The sequence below is a fragment of the Haemaphysalis longicornis genome, unplaced genomic scaffold, assembly GCF_048455015.1.
Source record: "Haemaphysalis longicornis isolate Haplotype H1 unplaced genomic scaffold, Haemaphysalis longicornis Haplotype H1 scaffold_28, whole genome shotgun sequence".
In the NCBI taxonomy this organism is placed as follows: domain Eukaryota; kingdom Metazoa; phylum Arthropoda; class Arachnida; order Ixodida; family Ixodidae; genus Haemaphysalis; species Haemaphysalis longicornis.
The window spans coordinates 335,344-340,871 of record NW_027526329.1 but is presented as its reverse complement, the minus strand read 5'-3'; positions in this window follow the sequence as shown (position 1 = coordinate 340,871).

Sequence of the window (5,528 nt, the reverse complement as noted above, 5' to 3'; positions counted from 1 at the left end):
TCTCATTTCTTGGTTAGCAAAACGAACTATGATACCTGGGATCTTCCCTGGCTTCGGGGGCAGACGATGGATAGCAACGATGTCATGTTTACTGAGTATGGGTTCCTTTGACTTCTGAACAACATCATTCACTTTGACAAGCAAGTCTTCATCTTTGGTCGGTTTAATTCCATGGAACTCAAGGTTAAACTTACGGTTTCGCCATTCTAGTTCCTGAAGCTGTTCTTTCATGGAAAGTATTTCTGGGTGGTCCATCGATTCAAGAGCCTTAATTCGTGTGTTCATTTGCTTAAGACTTTGTTCATGACGGGACGTAGTGGCAAGCACTTCATCATATTTAGCAGACATGAGCTCCACTGACTTTTCGATGTTCTCTACAGTGGTTTTCAGATCCAATAGGGTGGTTAGCTTAGCCTGAATGTCAAGGAGAACGTCCTTGATCTCAACTTCTTTGTCCACATCATGTCCTCCAGCAGTGGCAGACTTGGGGTTTTCCTTAGAGCCACTTCGGGTTCGACCAACGCTACAAGTCTGACACCGCCACGCCTCTCGGGTTTTTTTACGCATGGACGAAAACTGTGGATTCGTAATACCGGAACATGCTCCTAAGTGGTACACGTAATTGCAATCGCTGCACTCGAGAAACGAGTCACAACTCTTGATCTGCTGGCAACAAACTAAGCATTGCAAGCTTTCAGGATCCGACATATTTCACAGAAGCACTTGGCAGCAGCAGGACACAAAAGAATTGTAAAGACAACCCGTAGGTTGCGAGTCATAAAAAACCAACCTGCAAAGTTTGAGCACAAAACTCAGCCGCGTTGTCGTCGTGTCCCCGCTGCTGCCCAAAAAGCCGGATCCCGCCGTCGACGCCCCTTTTATATGCGCCAGACCATCAGTTGGTGTGACGTCAGCCGGGCTGTTCGTGCGGTGATGCTGCAGTTGATTACTGAAGCCGCATCTTCGTTTTGAAGCCAGCCGTACTTGATAGAACTTGATTATCCCAACGTAAGGTAATATACGCTAGCGTAACCTTATCTAACCTATTCTAACGTAACCTAACATGATGTAACCTTTTCCATACAGCATAGCCGACCATTGATTATGCATAAAACTAAACATCAACAGAAATCAGGAAATAAAATTTAAACACGAAAAACTAAAAAAAGCAAACCCATAGAAGCGAAGAAATGAAACCTTGGCCCTTCAGATCGCGCATCTAAGACTTACCCACTACATCATTATACCAGACGCTGCACATCGCGCCGTCGCATCCTTAAATATGGATACCGGCGGGCGGAGCTGCAGCCATGGCTGTAGCGGTGAGCTGGAGCGACCCTCAAGATACTACGTTCTTGTAAAGAAGAAGTGAATACCATAATAAGGTGTACCCAAAGACCGGTAAAAAATTTCACTCCTTACCTTCTGCTGCGGCTTTGGGTGTAGGAAACTTGGATGGCGTCGTTGCTCCTAAGCTGCTGCCACCCAGGAACAGAAGAACGAGCAAAGATGCTTGTGCTGGCATTTTCCTGTTCTTCACCTTGGTGAATTGTCTCGTATCTACGGGGTGGGATTGGTCAGTGCTTGCTAGCGGCGGCTGCTTGATTACGTAATGAAATGGTAAACGTAGGAATCAAACAAAAATAACCAGATTCACTTCGTAGGGTTGGAGAGGCAGGGATGAAATGATTGTTTCAGCAAAAACGTCTTCCGACGGCCGAAATAAAGCTGATGTAAATTCTTTTTTGTGTGTTTCCGATGTTGCTGGGGCCAGAATGGAAGAAGCACTGCAGCTTCTAGCTCGAGGCCGAGGCGTTTAAAAGGGATAGTGAGACATGTTTTTCTCTGCTCAGAGAAGCGGCGGCATTCAAAAATGTTTTGTTCCAGTGATTCTCTTTGATTGGAAATCATGCAAGCGTCTGTTGGTGCTATCCAGAACTGCCACATACAGGTTGTATTTAGGAAACCGGCACCTGAGGACTGTAAAGGACACTTCACGTTGGCGGAAAGAGCAGAGGGATGCGCTCCACTTATGTTTCAGGTGCTGATACTCTGCCCTATCCACCACAGCGCTGGACTGGCCACTGAGCAAGTAATAGCGTCGTAAGCGGTCCGAAGTTGCAGATGTGATATTGGGGCCAACACGTATTTCTGGGCCTCGCAAAAGAGGAAGCAGCTAAAACGTCTGCAGTTTTATTGAGTACGACACCTGCATATCCAGGGACCCACACAAACACACAGAGATTATGTGTTCGGAGAAGAAAGGCTGAAAAATTTTAAGATGAATACATTTGTTAGGTTTATCAAACTAGGTACAACGAGACAGAGATTCCGTTATAAAAATTACCTTTGAAAAGGAGCTAGGACTTTTTCTCATTGGCAGAATTTTTTCCAGAACTTCTGCCTCAATCAAGGACTCGTATTCGGCTAAACTAAGGGAGAAAATCTAATGACGTGGCGAGAGAAAATTCCCACAGCAGCGTTTGTTTTGTGGTGCAAACCACCAGTGGAAACATTAACGTGGCCAGGAAAGTACGCAAGATGGTCATCTAGAATAGTCGGTAACATGCATCCAGGTAGCAGATTGTAATTTTTCAGCAGTATGCTATCATCCTGGACAAGTACTCGATTACGCCTTGCATACAATGGTTCTATAAAGAAGAGGTGAACGTGAACCCAGGAAAGGTTCAAAGGGTCAACTAAAAGCTCAGTTCGGTGAGAGACCATACAGGTGTCGAGAACGATAGTGGTTGTTACAAAATATGGTCTGAGCTCTTCCAATAGGTGATTCTATAATCCCGAGGTTCGTTTGCACCGACAGTTGTTGCAACCTTCTGATAGTGGTAGCATTTGTGCCTCAAAGTACAGTATCGTGTCAGCGACAAGCTTTGGGAACCCAAGGAATAATCGAAGAGCACGCTTTCCTACCACAAAAGAAGCCGCAGTTTGTAAGCAGCAGAGCCTGAAAAGAGTACGCACCCGAACATGCATATCGTACCAGAGCAGCAGAGTCTCTCGAGGCGTTTCTGATTTGTGGTGAGTGAGCCTTCTAAGCTAATCTAGCGCATGTTCCCCTTTTTCACAGTGGAATTAATGTGACAGCACTAGCTGAGTGTAGGGTCGTACTTTACACCCAAAGCATTTCAATCAAGTCACCTGCCTTGTAGTCTTAAAATTGAACACCATGTTGTACAGCCAAAACTTACAGAGTGCATTTTTGCATTTAGATTTAATCTGAGTGAGTGGAGCCACCTAGTGAGGGTGTCGAGATAATTTTGCAGGCGTTCGTAGAGAGACTGCAGGTCGTTTTCAGGCGCCTAGAAAGCGTTTCCATCCTTACGTACATAGAATGTTGCCCCGGTTCACACAGGATTGAACTGAGTGAAGTATTAAACAGAACGGGGAAATAACGCACCCCTTCGAAACACCTCTGGTTTGTGGAAAGGAGCCCACCTCAGCCTACCACTTGTGCAAAAGCGTATCGGCCTTGCAAAAACTCCTGCGCCAAGGCTTAAATGTAGGGAGGTATGTTACTGTCCTCTAAGCGACGGAGAGAAATTTATATTCTACCTTGTTGTACGCTCACGCCCCGTGCAATGTGGCAAATTTTCTAATCTTCCTAGTCCTGCCAGTGCTGCGTTTTAGATGAGCATGGGAAACCAAATGGATCAACTAGGTCTATAAAGAATCGGGCAAAGGATCAGCATTTTATTGGCATTCACTAAAGCCATCAAGCCGTCATGAAGAACTTTCTCCGCCAATTTCACAAGGTTAGAACTTAAAGCAATCGGCTTAATCGGCTGAATGTGTTTTATATCGTTAACTTGGTTTTTTGAGCCCCAAAATAATGTTTACAAGTTTTCACTGACTTTGGGTCCATGCACTTTAAATTGACGCATTTAAAACACCAAGCAAATGATCAGAGAACTGGGTATCCAATGCTTTTAGCATGCTTCCTCTCAGACCGTCAGGCGCCTTGGCAGAAGGCTGAAAAATTGAGAAGACAGTTTCTAGTTCTTTGTAACGCCACTGGGAATAAACGCAAGTTTGTATAAGAACGAACAATCGCGCGACCCCCTGACGACGAAAGCCTGGTAGTTAGGGGACGGGAAAGTTGGTCATTTCATCTTGCGATTTCGGAGGAGGCAATACAACTGACGGAAGAGAAATCGAGTTTTGATTACGTTGTTTATTTTTCATAGAAAAATACAATGGCTTTGGGAGTTTAGGGTTCTTTCCTAACGATCACTGCGCTCATCAACGGGCCCGGCACAGCCAGTAAAGAGTACATCTAAGGCGAATTTACTTTGCTACTTAAACCTTTAGCGCGCCCAGATTGCCCACGTAGGCCATAGTACACGCCTCCAACACACGACTGTAACTCCAAGGGCAAAATCTATTCATCACGTCTAGTTTCAGTTTCAGTCACATAGAGCTTTCTACCTGTGGTGAATACTGAAGATGCGGGATCTTCTAGCATTGAGGATCTCCAGGGTTCCATTCACAGACCCAAATTTGCCGAATTATCTTTTCAACTCACTTACTTTGGTTGTGTATAGATCTTACATGAAAAATATAGCGCACTCTGGGCAATCTTTTACTTATTTCTTTATGCTTGGAGCCGTGAGCTATTTATTGTGCCATCCATCGGCCATTTTCTGTGCGATCGTTCATGGCTGCAACTTCCGTTCATTTTTTATCTACCGAGTTTACTAAGACTTGAGCATCAAAGGTAAAAATGTACATCTAGGCCGACTGCGGCAGCTGACCTGTTCAGGTGTTTCTAGTTGGGAGATCTAAACTAAACAAGGCCACATTTTTCATTGCTCTAGCCTAGTATTATGTTGCTGTGAGGTCACCTTATACTTTTCAACGCCATGGCGGACTTACTTTATGCCGTCTTGTTAGCGAGCAGCTCACGAGAATTTAAAAAATTCAAAAAAAGGCGTGCTTTTCAGGAGGAGTCGCCTATTTTAGCATGTTAAGTACACCCGATTCCTGACCTATTTTCTTACGCCGTATGCAATAGTGTATCTTCTCCATATTTGAAGCCATCATAAAACTTCGTAGACGGGTGTGCTTTACAGAAAACTTCATGTTTGGATGGCAGCAATTCAGCAATGACGCGCTCCAATTATTCACATGTCTTACCTTACGGTCGACAAATGCAAGCAGGTATGTGTCAAACTTCGCTCGTTCGCCGCACGCCTTACTAGCTTCAGTGAAGAAGAGAACTGTGGTCTAACGCCAACCGCACAAGACAGGCTGAAGTGGATCCCAAGTGGAATGTTTACAAGCTATGCAAACTCAGCAGCGCCGTCGTCTCGATTGAGAAGTCGTTATCGCCAGCGCGACGGCGCCACACTAACCGATGGCGCGAAAGACGCGGGGAGAGCCGGTTGAAGGTGCGTGCTGAATCGCCAAGTAAACTTCGCCCTGCGATGACGGGGGCAGATAGCGCTGCTCATTAGCACTAGAAGCGCTACCTCCTGTACGTCTTTACAATGCACGCTGGCGCCTTCCTACGG